Source organism: Camellia sinensis, chromosome 13, assembly GCF_055761805.1.
Source record: "Camellia sinensis isolate YWXY chromosome 13, ASM5576180v1, whole genome shotgun sequence".
NCBI lineage: Eukaryota > Viridiplantae > Streptophyta > Magnoliopsida > Ericales > Theaceae > Camellia > Camellia sinensis.
The window spans coordinates 81,910,183-81,925,505 of record NC_138973.1 but is presented as its reverse complement, the minus strand read 5'-3'; the positions used below and the strand labels follow the sequence as shown (position 1 = coordinate 81,925,505).

The window sequence follows — 15,323 nt, the reverse complement described above, 5'->3', positions numbered from 1 at the left end:
TGATCTTCTCGTGGAGATGGCAAATGAACCAGCTTTTTGGTTTAGGACCATCATAGTATTCCGTGTCTTGGTTTCAAGTATCATGCCATTGTTTGGGTAGTGTTACTAAGAATTTCGTTTCGCTCTTTTGTTGTTGCCAGTTATGCATTGTATGAAAATTTGATGTTTGATAATTATGAGGAGCCTGAATTGTAAGGATGCCATGATATCTCCTGTTAACATCTGTTGTGTTTGAATTGTTGTGACAATAATCAAAATTTTGTTTTACGAAATGAGAGAGAGAGAGAGAGAGAGAGAGAGAGATTTGTTGTTCAATCAGGGTTGCAGCCTGGCTGTTTCTGTTTTTCGACATTATTGAGCTTTTGGTAGCTTAGGCCAAGTTTGGCAACCCTTGAAAAATTTAAAAAGATAAAAAATTATCCAAAAAGTTAATTTACCTAAAAAAATATTAAAAAATAATATACACATATTAATACAAATCAGAAAATAAACTCATGGATTGGTACTGACGAGATGGTGAAGTTAGTGACCGAAGGAAAAAAAATTATAGTAAAATATTCACTAAATTGGATGGTAGAGTTGGGCCCGTGGGGGCCCACCATGGGTTCCATTTTAATAATCTGAACCGTCAATAAGTAGAACTCGTCTAGTATTATATTCCTGTAAAAAATCACATCTATCAGATATCGGTAAATACATGATCAAATCAGTTTTGTATATAAATTGATGGCGTTATAGTTAACAGTTAACAAAAAACACTAACACGATCAGATAGTTATCAATATCCAATCAACGTGATTTTTTACAAGCATATAGTACTCGACAAGTTTTACACATTCACGGTTCCGATTAGTAAAACGGGACCCGTGGTGGGCCTCCATGGACCAAATAGAACCGACTAATTTATGTCCGAAAAGTAGAGAATCAATCTCCTACACTGCCTTCCGCCGCGCTGCCCTTTAGGCTTCCAACCGTACGTCCTATTCCATCACTTTATTCCCCTATATACTTATTTATACAATTTTTTAATACATATTTTTTCATAAAAAGTCAAAAAATTAACCCAAACATTCATATTTTTTTCTCAACTTTTTAGTCTAAAAAGACAAAAAGTACACTTATTTAAGACAGTCCAATGCAGCAGATTGCACATTGACACAAGCAAATGGAGTGCCATAATTTGCACAAGTCTTTTGATAAGTTTGAGGTTATATTTATGAAAAATTCTTCAGACCACTAATTCAACACTACTAAGGCATAATGTAGACTCCATCACTGATGTGATAGTTTGGTTTTTGTTTTTTTGTTTTCTTTTTTCTTGCACTGCCAGCTCATTAGAGCTGGCATTAGTGCTACCATTTTAGAGTATTGAATCAATGGAATTTATATATTGATGTAAAAATAAATTTTAATTAAACAGACACGGGATATTTTCTTACTTTTAAATTTTAAAATTATATATTTAGATTTCGTAATTATAAAAAAATTGTACAAAGTATGAAACTAATATAATTTTATAATCAAAAATAATAAAGAGCTCTAATTTTGGAACTCTAAAGAGAAAAAAAAAATCTAATCACATGTTATGGCAAGAGAAAAAAAAAACAAAAACATAGACACACATCTCATCACATGTAGGCCCCACTCCTTATCACATCACTAGAGTTCTCTTCAGAGTTTCAAAATTAGAGATTTCAATTTTTATTCTTTTATAATTGACAAAATCTGATGTTGAGATTGTTACTCAAAAGACAACCTAAGAGGGGGTGAATTACGTTTTTACAAATAAAAATAATAATACCCTAATAAAAATTATTACTAGCACAATAGATAAATATAGTTAATGAAATAAAAATAATTAAAACAAGTGTTCTAACAACTATCTCAATTAATGATTTTAGCATAGTGAAAATGTGAAATATAACTATGACAATTTAAATAAAATAAAGAGATAAGGGAAAGAGAGATAAACAAATTTATAGTGGTTCGACTTCAACTTGGCCTACGTCCACTCCTCAAGCTTCACTTGAGATTTCTACTATACTTTAGTTTTGCAGGGTGCTAGCAACCTTTTCACAGATGAAACAATCCTCCACAGATTTTACACAGACATTCTAAGTCAAGAACACTGAATGTACTACACTCTTACAAGGTTGAAAATAATGTGTTTTTGCTTTCACAGAAAGCTACAAGAATTATCTCTCAAAGATAGATATAAAAATAAAACTTTGTTTTTCTGTAAACCTCACACAGGAAAGATGGGCTTAAAGCTATACGTCTCAGTGTATAATTTCTAAAAGATGATGTAAACAAAAATTGAAGAACACTTCTCAGAGAATTTTTCAGAGAATAGATGTGAGTAATTATAGATAAAAGAATATTTACTGATTTTTTTGTTACTAATTTACATTAGAGGCTTTGGTATATAAAATGAAACTTATAGACATTTATAGCCGTTATATTCATTTGAATTTATAACCGTGGTATTCATTTGAATATTTTCCACTCCATCATTACTAATTTGAATATCTTCTACTTGAACCTTTTGAACTGCTGCTGTGCTGGACTGTTTGAACCTTTGTTTTGGATTGTTTGAACTCCTGATTTAATCAAATATTAAATACATTCTAACAACATTTAGGATAAAGGTTTAGGTGAGAAATAATGGAATAATAAATTTTGATTCTATTTTTCTCTTTCAAATAAATTAAAACATAATTAAATAAATCATCAAAATAAATTTTGATTCTATTTTTCTCTTCTAAATAAATTAAAATATAATTAAATAAATTATCAAAATAAATAAATCTAACAAAAATAACTAAACTTTAATAGCACATTAACAATTATTTATTGCCATTGGGGCATTATCACATGGCATATTGAATAATTTTTTCACATCTGGGTATTTTATGACGTAATGTTTTACATGACACTACTACATCCTGATGGGCTTCATATAGTGTATGTAGTATAGTATATGTAGTTAGTGTTACATCAGTCAACATAATATTTTTAATTTTTTAATTTTTTTTTGAATATACATAATTAAAATTTCATTTTAAACATTTTTTAAAAAATAAATTCAATTCAAATATGATTTATCTTAAATATGGCAAAGATTTTATTTTGAACTTTTTATTTAAAAGTTTTTTAAATTTTAAATTAGATAGCATTAAATAGACCAATTGTATTATAACATGTATATTTTCCAATTTTAAAAATTAAATTTTTTGAGAAATTTAAAATATTAATTTTAATCCCCTAGAGTCTATTAGATAAAATAAAATAAAAAACTTTGTGGGCTAAATTTAATTACAATAATTTAGATTTTTTTAATGGAAGATATCTTACATGATAATTATCACATGTATATTAGACCAACTATTTTTTTTTTTAAATAATATCTTAATCAAGATATTTTTGCGGGATAAATTGAATATAAGTAGATACAAATTTTAAAATTAAATTTATTTTTTAAAAGATCTTTTAAACTATTATCAAACTGATGAATAACTCAAATAATGACTTTTTATTTTTATTTTTATTTTTTGTATTTTAAAAAGTTAAATATTTAGCTTAACTGCCATATATAATATGTTTTTAAAGAGTTAAGATGAAGATTATATTACTATATTGATTAAATGCCCAATAATTTTATCTTCTATATTGTTAGACTTATTTATTTTGATAATTTATTTGAAAGAGAAAAATATAATCAACATTTATTTTGATAATTTTATGTTTTGATTTATTTGAAAAAGAAAAATAGAATCAAAATTTATTTTGTCTCATTATTTCTCACCTAAACCTTTATCCTAAATGTTGTTAGAATGTATTTAATATTTGATTAAATCAGGAGTTCAAACAGCCCAAAACAAAGGTTCAAACAGTCCAGCACAGCAGCAGGCCAAAAAGTTCAAAAGGTTCAAATGAAAGATATTCAAATTAGTAATGATGAAAGTACAACGGCTATAAACGGCTACAAAGGTTCAAAAGGCCAAAAAGTTCAAAAGATTTAAGTGGAAGATATTTAAATTAGTAATGATGGAAGTACAACGGCTATAAACGGTTATAAATTCAAATGAATACAACGGTTATAAACGGCTATAATTTTCAATATATATATCAAAGCCTCTAATATAAACAAGTTACAAAAAAAAAACCTGAAAATATTCTTTAATCTATAATCACTCACATTTATTCTCAGAAATTATACACTGAGCCTTATAACATTAAGCTCATCTTTCCTGTGTGAGATTTACAGAAAAATAAAAGCTTCATTTTATATATCTATCTTTGAGAGGTATTTATTGTAAGCTTTCTTTGAAAGCAAAAATACCATTTCATCTTGTAAAAGTATTGCAAACACTGTGTTCTTGAAATCTTGAGAATGATTGTGAATCACCTAAGATTTGCAAGGGTTTGGGCTTGTGAAGTCTGTGTAAAATCTGTGGAGGATTGCTCCATTTGTAAAGAGGTTGCTAGCATCCCCGTGAAACTAGAAGATAATGGAAAATCTCAAGTGAAGCTTGAGGAGTGGACGTAGGCCGAGTTGAATCCGAAGCACTATAAATTTGTTTGTCTCTCTCTCCCTTATCTCTTTATTTTATTTTAAATTGCCATAACTATATTTCACATTTTTACTGTGCTAAAATCATTAACTGACATAGTTGTTAAGACACTTGTTTTAATTATTTTTATTTCATTAATTATATTTATCTATTGTGCTAGTCATAATTTTTATTAGGGTATTATTAATTTTAATTATAAAAACCTAATTCACCCCTCCTCTTAGGTTGTCTTTTGGGTAACAATTGGTATCAGAGCCTAGACTCTTGTTTAGATTTAACCATATAGGAGTTTCGATCCATGGCAACCTTAGCTGAAGGACAAGCCACAAATAGGCCACCATTGCTTGACGGAAACAACTATAATTATTGGAAAGATAAGATGACCCTATACCTACAAGCCACTGATTATGCAATGTGGATTATTGTCACCAAAGGTCCAAAAATTTCTACCAAATTAGTAGACAACATTAATGTACCTAAAACTGAAGATGAATGTGATGAGAGAGATCATAAATTATTGCAAGCCAATGCTAAAGTCAAACTCATTCTTATTTGTGGATTAGACTCTAAGGAGTATAATAGAATTTCAAGTTGTGATTCGGCAAAAGAAATTTGGGACAAACTTGAGGTAACGTATGAAGGTACAAACCAAATGAAGGAATCTCATATTGATATGCTTGTTCATAGTTAAGAACTGTTTAAAATGAACTCTGATGAATCTATTTCAAGTATGTTTACTAGATTTACTGAAATTGTAAACTCTTTGAAATTTCTTGGCAAAATTTATACTAACAGTGAGTTGGTAAGAAAAATTCTTAGGTGTCTACCAAAGAATTAGAAAGCAAAGGTCACCGCCATTATAGAAGTCAAAGATCTCTCCACACTTAGATTGGATGAGCTTATGGGTTCCCTTATGACTCATGAGATCACCATGAAAGGACATGCGTGTTAGACTTATTTATTTTGATGATTTATTTAATTATGTTTTAATTTATTTGAAAGAAAAAAATAGAATTCAAAATTTATTTTAATGATTTATTTAATTATATTTTAATCAAAATTTATTTTGATGATTTATTTGAAAGAGAAAAATAGAATCAAAATTTATTTTGTTCCATTATTTCTCACCTAAACCTTTATCCTAAATGTTGTTAGAATTTATTTAATATTTGATTAAATCAGGAGTTCAAACAGCCAAAAACAAAGGTTCAAATAGCCTAGCACAGCAGCATGCCAAAGGTTCAAGTGGAATATATTCAAATTAGTAATGATAGAAGTACAACAGCTATAAAGGTTCAAAAGGCCAAAAGATTCAAAAGGTTCAAGTGAAAGATATTCAAATTTGTAATGATGGAGTGGAAGATATTCAAATTGGTAATGATGGAAGTACAACGGCTATAAATTCAAATGACTACAACGGTTATAAACGACTATAAATTCAAATGAATACAACGGTTATAAACGGTTATAAGTTTCATTATATATACCAAAGCCTCTAATGTAAACAAGTTACAAAAAATCTGAAAATATTCTTTGATCTATAATCGCTCACATCTATTCTCAGAAATTATACATTGAGCCTTATAGCTTTAAGCCCATCTTTCCTGTGTGAGATTTACAGAAAAATCAAAGCTTCATTTTATATATCTATCTTTGAGAGATATTTATTGTAAACTTTTTTTGAAAGAAAAAATATCATTTCATCTTGTAAAAATGTTGCAAACACTGTATTCTTGAAATCTTGAGAGTGATTGTGAATCACCTTAGATTTGCAAGGGTTTGGGCTTGTGAAGTCTGTGTAAAATCCGTTGAGGATTACTCCATTTATAAAGAGATTGCTAGCACCCCTGTGAAACTAGAAGATAGTGGAAAACCTCAAGTAAAGCTTGAAGAGTGGACGTAGACCGAGTTGAAGCCGAACCACTATAAATTTGTTTGCCTCTCTCTCTCCCTTATCTCTTTATATTTTAAATTGCCATAACTATATTTCACATTTTTACTGTCCTAAAATCATTAACTGACATAGTTGTTAAGACACTTGTTTTAATTATTTTTATTTCATTAATTATATTTATCTATTGTGTTAGTCATAATTTTTATTACGGTATTATTAATTTTAATTGTAAAAACCTAATTCGCCCCCCTCTTAGCTTGTCTTTTGGGTAACAATGAGAATGTTGAAGACAAAAAGAAAAGCGAAATTGCATTCATAGCATCATCAAATGAAGAAGAACATGAAAACTCCAATGATGATGAAAGCTATGCCATGTTTAGTAGAAATCTCAAAAAGCACTTCAAGAAAAACAATTATGGAGAAAAAAGACCTTTCAAAAAGGAGTACAACAAAGATAACAAGAAAGAACCTATTATTTGCTACGAGTGTAAAAATCCTGGACATATGAAGATGGATTGTCCAAAATTGAAAAATCATGAAAAAGACTACAAAAGAAATAAGAAGGCCATGGTAGCAGCTTGGGGAGAAAGTGAAGATGAAAACTCAAATGATGAAATTGAAAATGAAGTAGCCAACTTGTGTCTCATGGCTCTTGAAGATGAAGACTCTACTCAAGATGAGGTAGCTACTCTTTATGAAGAACTTGAAAGTGCATTCCGTGAACTAAAAGATGAATTTAGAAAAGTTTGTGCCAAAAATAATATGTTAAAAAAATCTGTTGCATCTTTGTCTAGTAATGTAGAAGAATTAAAGAAAGAAAAAATTGTTTTGAAAAATGATTTTGACACCATCTCTAATGAGAAAACTGCTTTAAAAAACAATGTTGATGATTTAACAAAAACATTTGAAAATTTTGTAAAAGATAAAAATAATCGCAACATGTTTCTTGAAAATCAAAAATGTGTTTTCGATAAAGCGGGCATTGGATATGACCCTATTAAGAAATAAAAGAATCTCAATATAATTTTTGAAAAAGCACCTCTCATGACATACCCTCATATTACTTGCCATTATTGTAGAAAGAAAGGTCATTATATATCTTATTATCCATTCAAAAAGAATATGAATATGGGAATTAAAAAGGTTTGAATTATTAAGGGATCTAACAAAACTAACCAAGAAGGACCCAAGAAACTATGGGTACCAAAAACCAACACTTGATTGTCATCTTGTATGTTCGCCTTAAGTCCAAAGCTAAAGAAGACAAGTGGTACTGTAGCTCAGCTTTTCGCGCCCTCTTTCAGCAAGATGAAATAGCCCTTACAGTTTGGACTCCACTTGTGTTTGTTCTAAATCTGATTTCATAAGTGCAATGTGAAACAGTGGAAACACAAAGAATCCAAATCCAGCAATTGTTTTTGGAAAATTTGTTTGAATCAAATGCCAAAATGTCACGACCCAAACCCGCCCCTATGGGTTTAGCACTGTAACCGGCCAGTAATCCGTGATTACCAAAGGCCTGCTTAACAGTGATGACAGTAATACAAAGTAAGGGGCTGGCGGAAGCCAAAACAGTAAATAAAAGATGTCCAATGAGCTGCGACAGTCTGTATGTAAAAAGACTTTTCTGAACATATTCACATTCAAAACCAAAACAGTATATACATACATCATATACAGACATTTAGGTTAGGGACCAAATCCCTACCATAACAGTACAGTGCAAGTCTTATACAGTCAATACAAAACAGATACAAAAAGGGGGTAGATCCAAAACACCCCAACACAGCCTTGGCTTGGCAGCACTTGGAACCTCGAGGTGAGGCACGATGGTTGGCTTGACAAAAAGGGAGCTAACCCGATGCTTCTAGCTCCGGTCCGGTGCTTGGAAACCTACATATATATATATATATATAAACAGTGAGGTAAAATCCAGTGAATAACAAATGCGTAAAGAGGTTAAGAATGAATGTCCTTTCAGTAATAAATCAATCATATTAGTTATATGTGGTACATCCAATAACAAACAGTACAGTAGGTCTTAACAGATCGGACAATCAGTTGATGGCCATCATAATAGTAAACAGTAGTGGTTCCAAACATGGGAACCGACAGAGATCTTTGTGATAGTAGCAGTAACAGTACAGTAACAATAAATTTTTATGGATGCCACGAATACAGTTTACAAATAGGACAAACATTCATTTATTAAACAATAACGTTGCAGTAAGCAAAACAGTTGATTCTTCAGAAAATATTCATAATTAAACATATCTTTACAACATTGTTACTCACAGAGCACTGGGCTATAAACAACTAATGAGCGTCCTCGGATACCAACCCTACACAGTTACAGAACGAACACACACACTAAGTTACATACTTTGGAATCAAGAACTTAGTCCCTATCTTGACTCGGTGTGGTTTTACATCAATATCCTCATTAAGATGCCTTAAACATGGCCTAGGAATGCCTAGGATGGAATGAGAATGCAAAGATACACTTTAAAACATTTTTCAAAATTTTCAAAAAACAGGGGTCTCATTCTAGCGTGGCTTTCTACGCCCGAGCGAGCATGCCAAAATAGTGGGGTCGCTCGAGCGTGGACTTCCTCGCTCGAGCGGTCTGTAAAAATGCAAAAAGTGCTGGATGTTGAAAATCTCCGCTCGACGCTCGCTTGAGGGTGAGACACATCCTTCGCTCGAGTGTAGGTCTCGTCGCTCGAGCGTGCATCTGCCTGCACCAAAAATCATAGAGCTTGCAATTTACGCTCGAGCCAACATTCCGTCACTCAAGCGGAGCTCTGAACAAGGGATGTTGCTCGAGCGTAGAAGGCAAAATCTGGGTTTTCCAGATTCGCCTCCAAAGCTCAAACCAAGAATTTAACACCTCAAAACTCAACCTCTTGGGCCAATTTTCTGGAAAACACTTGAAGACCAACAATATAACATGTCTTTAAAGATCGATTTGTAAAATCAAGCCCAAAGGTAAGCCAATTGAACACAATTTCAACCCAAATTTCAAGAACAAAACAAAAACACAACATGCATGATCTCCTTTAAATGCCAACACCTCAAATCATGATTAAATTGGCAATTTGATGGAAAAACATGATGAATTCATGGACTACAATCAAAACATGAACTTGCATGTAAGATTTCATGAAAAACAACTTCGAAATGTCATAATATGAACATGCATGCATGGAATCACTCTTAATTCAACACTTTAATTTAATTCATGACCTTAAGCTCCTATTCCTCCATGAATCATGCAAGAAATGACTTGAATTCAAAAACAAAAAGGTAAATATCCTACCTTAGGTCTTCAATTTTAGGTATAGAAGCTCAATTATGCAATCAACCTTCACATCTCCTAAGTCTCCAAGCCAATTCTCAATTGAAGCTAAGTTTTCTCCTCGCTCACTCTTTCTCTCGATTTTGTCTCTAGAGATGAACAAGAATGATGCATCAAAAGGCTCCAAAACAATGTTGTAGGTAGTGGCCCACTAATGGCAAAAGGGTAATTAAAGCAACTAATGTGATTCAACATTATTTAATCTAATTTAATCATTCCAAATCAACTTCAAATTAAATCTACCATAAAATCACATAATTTCTAATTAACATAAAACACCAATCGATTTCTGATTCAATCGCCGATAGGACCTTCAATTCGCAATTCAAAGATAAAACATGAACAGATCATTTAATGACTAACAGATAGAAATGCATTTAAAACAGTATAATCTTGCAATCAATTCAGAATCTCAGTCAAATCAATTACTTATCATTCTCAGTCACAGTTTAGCATTAATCAAAGGTGAGGGTTGTCACACAAAAATAGATTGTTTTGCCAAATTTCATAATCGCCACCTAAATATTTATTTTGGGAAATTTAGGAAACCCGTAACTCGTGCCAAAGGCCATTAGTCCGTCGTTACCAAAGTATCTTGGTTCAGGAACTTAGGTATGAGAGAGAAATGTCAATAATGAGCACCCCACTCACCCAATCAAAGATTGACCTCTACTACTTATGATGTGATTTTTATGCACAATATATGTTCTTATTCTGATTATTTAATAAATCCTAAAATTTATTATGTGAAGCATGCATAGTATAGACTAGTTTACTCAAATTGGAACAATTCAATTTCATATTTGTTTCTCGAAAAAGGTTTGAATTTGCCACCTCAGGTGGGCTTATTTTGCCACTTAACAAAGTGGGCTTAAAGTTTGTAAATTTGCTACTACAAAGTGGGCTTAAAACGTACATACGTTGAATCATTCCAATTCAAGCAACAAGCCTTCATCCACAGGCATTCAAACAGCTTATCAGTTAAGCAATTAGCCTCATGGTAGGATACTAAGCATAATCAGAAAATTATGTACAGGTGGGATGCTAAAGCATAACAACTCACATATTTACCGACGTCCCGCGAACAAGCTACAAAACAAAGTTAGAAAATATGCATGATTCCTAACTATACAACACATGTGATATGCAATTATTAGGCTCAGTTACTAATACGACATGCGAAATGATTTGATCGCATGCGGTTTAAGCATGTATTCAAAGAAGTATTGATACGACAATGTGAATGAGAATGATAAACCGAACCCCGGTGCATGCAATACAAATTGATGCAAACATGAAACATGCTAAATTAAATATGATGTCTCTAATCTAACCATCATAAGCTGGTAAACAAAAGGGAGACAGACGTGAGGTTGAAAGACATATACATTATTACAAGTTTTTTTGCTCTCGCGCATGAGGATCCGAATGAACTAATGCGCCCTCACGCAGGAGGGTCTGAATGAACTAGCTAGCTAACTAAATTACTTAACTAATTATTATAAAACTTGAATAAATAAGCTAGTTATCTAAGCTAATTAACTATTACAACAAGTAAATAATTAATTATGCTAAGCTAGTGAATTAAGTAATTATGATAATGAACTAATTTAAATAACTTGTTTAAGCTAATTAAATACGTACAATGCAACGCTAATTAGCTAACTTCATTAATTAATTAATTACAGAGTAACTAATTTAAACTAGGTAACTAATCAATTACAATATGAATTAACTAATTAAATAGCTAATCAAATTAAATAACTTATCTAATGGAATAACTAATTAAATAATTACTCTAATTAAATCGTCTAATTAAATAATTATGACTAACTAATTAATAATTAAACTAATTAATTATTCTAGCTAATTATTACAAATTAGAACTAACTAATTAATTACACTAATTAATTAATTATAAAATCCTAATTAAACTAACTAATTAATTATAAAATTCTAATGAACTAACTAATTAACTACACTAATTAATTAATTATAAAATTCTAATGAATTAACTAATTAATTACAACTTTAATTAATTATAAATTTCTATTTAAACTAACTAATTAATTATACTAAGTAATTTAATTATAACATTCTAATGAACTAAAATTTTAATTAACTAAACTAATTAATTACAACTTGAAGTAATTAATCATATCCATGAGCTCCTTGGAAGCTCTCTGTTCTTACACTTCTTCTCCAATTTCATCATCTTTCACAGCAGAAGCAACTTGAGGAGTAGTAATTTGTACAAATTATGGCATGCATCTGGTAAGTTGGAAGAGCTTCTTCAGTGATCATGTCTCCGACCACAAAATAATCGTCTGGCAACTCTATTGCTCTCTCTCTCTCTCAGTTCCACGAGAATGGAGAAGATATAGAACACCTGCATCAGTCCCTGATCGAAGCTTAAGAAAACCATCTGCTAGCACTGTCTGTACATAACTACCCCATGCTGGATTATTAACAAGAGCTCCAAGTATGCCTCCAAAGTCAAATGAAGAAGGGTATGCTGTGCTCTCAGTACGTGGATACTTATAGGAGCACCCGAGAGAGAGAGAGAGAGAGAGAGAGGTTGATACCAGGTCGGTGTATCAGTGTGTGAATGGTGGTGGCAGCGGTGGTGTGGGGTGTGACGGCAGCGGTGGTGTGGTGTGTGACGGCAACGGTGGTGTGTATTGCCTCATGCATGTGTCAATGGTGTGGGTGTGTGTAGTGTGAGTCTGTTTGTGCCGTGTGTGAGTGTATCTGGGTTGTGTGTTGAGTGTGTGCCCATGTGCATAGGTCTGCCGAGAGGGAGAGAGTAAATGCATGTCATGTGTGCCGTGTGTTTCTCTCTGAAAAACCAAACATGCTGCCTTGTTTGTTTTCATGCACCACCGAGAAGAGAGAGCCCAGGTGCACAGAGAGAGAGGATCATGAATGATGCATTGTGTGTATTTGTTTTTCTCCCCTCTCTCATATGCGTTGTGTGTGTGTGTGCAGCTCCGAAATCGTGTTGTATGGAGAACCAGCCCGAGAGAGAGAAGAGAGAGCTCCCTACATGTGTGTGTGTGTGTGTGTGTTTGTATATGTGTGTGGATGGTGTGTGCAGCTCCTTTTTTTTTTTTTTTTGTCGCGGATGATGATCCATTATGCTCAAAAACCAGAGAGAGAGAGATATTATACAAAACCTCCACTCACTCCGCATCATAACCCGAACCCCATGCTGACCATCTCGCAATATAATATCTCCATTTCCATACAATGACTATTATAATATAATATCCCCATTGAACATAATCATCACATATTCTACCAGCATCTATCTTCTTTCCATTCTCTGTCGCTAAAAACATATTTGCACCGCCCACTCCAAAACAACATTATCCTACTGACCCTCTTCCTCTCCATAAAATAATTCATGTTTTTTTTCCACCCAAAAACTCATCATCATGCTGATTATTCTATCTAGGAAAAGTTAGGGATCATGAATTTTTTTTCATGAAAATGATCATGAAAAATTTATGATCCTTGGATTACCTTAATTAGTGTGTGGTGCTTTATTCTAAGTGTAATCTAAGGGTCACAAAACTTTCATGATTATTTTCATGAAGGATTTTTCATGATACCTAGTATTATTGATTCTATCTTTTATATTCTTTATCTTCCATCCAAACACAAAAAATCATCATTCTGACCATACTCACCCAAAAAACCACCGACCTCTCTTTTTTGTATTATTTTCTATTTCTAAATATATTATTTACACCAACTTACATAAGCACACCTAAAAATATGTACAAACACATAAAATCCAATAACATGTTATAAAATACTATAAATTAATAAAATAATATAAAAGATGTGAGTGATATAAAATAATTTGGCCAACATAGGTGAGGTTTGTGATTAAAGTTTCGATTTGATTTTTCTGCTGAGAAATTCATAAAATAGCACATTCTAATTTTCATCATTGGGTGGTCAAAAGAAAGTGCCCAAATCTTAGGGGCGGTCAAAAATGGGGTGTCTACAGGTACCTTGATAGTGGATATTCCAGACACATGACCGGAGATAAATCCTTCTTTACTACACTGTCATCTAAAGATGAAGGCCTTGTTATTTTTGGAGACATCAAGAAAGGAAAAATCATTGGTATTGGTAGTATCGATATTTCTCCTAATCCTTCTATTGAAAATGTTTTACTTAATTTGGGACTGTTTTATCTTAGAGGTATTGCATTTGATTTAATTAGTTACTTAGATGCCGACTTTACCGGATGCAAACTTGATAGAAAAAACACCAGTGGCACTTGTCACTTTCTTGGTAGAACATTAGTATCTTGGTTTAGCAAAAAACAAAATTCTGTTGCTTTATCAACGGCCGAAGCTGAATATATAGATTCTGGAAGTTGCTATGCTCAAATACTTTAGATGAAACAACAATTGAAGGATTTTGATTTGCATTATGATCATATCCCTATTAAATTTGATAATACTAATGCCATCAATTTAAGCAAAAATCTGGTTCAACACTCACGAACAATACATATTGAAATTTGACATCATTTTTTAAGAGGTCATGTTCAAAAAGGGGATATTGTACTTGAATTTGTAAACACCGACAAACAATTGGCGGATATTTTCACAAAACCCCTAAACGAGGATCACTTCAATTTTATTCGTGGCGAGCTTGGAATGTCAATTTCTACTTAGAAAGTTTTGTTATGACTGCAAAACTTGAATTTTTGTTAAAATGATATATGTGTATTGCTACATTGATATGGAACCATTTATATCAGTTGAATGCTCTCAAGTCCTTCATACATTTATTCTCCTTAACAGTTTGCTATTTTCAACTGTGTAATTTTTTGGGTTCTGCATCTTGAGGTAAAATTAACTTTGCATACATTGATTTTTTTAAACCCTCATGGTATTTTTTTTTTACATTACCATTCCAACAACACTAACGTCCCAATAAGTTTAATTTCTGCTGGTATTATTTTATTTTAATTTATTTTATTTTTTTATTTTGCTATTAAACTTAATTTCTTTTATTATTATTTTGGGCGTAATTTTTTTTTTTTTGCTTTTTAATTTCATTTTTTAGTACTTAAACGGAAAAACAAAAACAAATCAAAATACAAATATTTACATAAAAAAAAAAACACCCTTCATTTTTTTATGGCCACACACCGATCCAAATAAACATTAAAAAAAAAAAAAAAAAACAACAACAACACCCTTCATTTTTTTTACAGCCACACACCGATCAAAATAAACATTAAAAAAAAAAAAAAAAAACACCCTTCATTTTTTTTCAGCCATATGCCGATCTTACTTACTCGCCTCTTCCATCGTTTTCTTCTTCTTTTTATCACTTTAGGCGACCCTTGTTGCCCTGCCCCTGTGCTTTCGTCGAGAGCGACGACTCTCTGCTGACTATCAAAGGCCAAAAACGACGTTGCTCCAAATCAGGCCATGGAGGTGGTCTTCCATTTAAGCTCTTTATTTTC

General features: G+C 31.9%; 1 long non-coding RNA gene across 1 annotated transcript; it reads right to left on the bottom strand.

Moving 5' to 3' along the window:
- Window positions 1-8,080: 8,080 nt before the first annotated feature.
- On the bottom strand, window positions 8,081-13,006 carry LOC145805867 (uncharacterized). The gene is made up of 2 exons (XR_014348038.1): window positions 12,020-13,006; window positions 8,081-8,361 (listed from the first exon to the last, which is right to left on the bottom strand). It is a non-coding gene; the product is annotated as an uncharacterized LOC145805867 (long non-coding RNA).
- Between the last annotated feature and the right edge of the window lie 2,317 nt (window positions 13,007-15,323).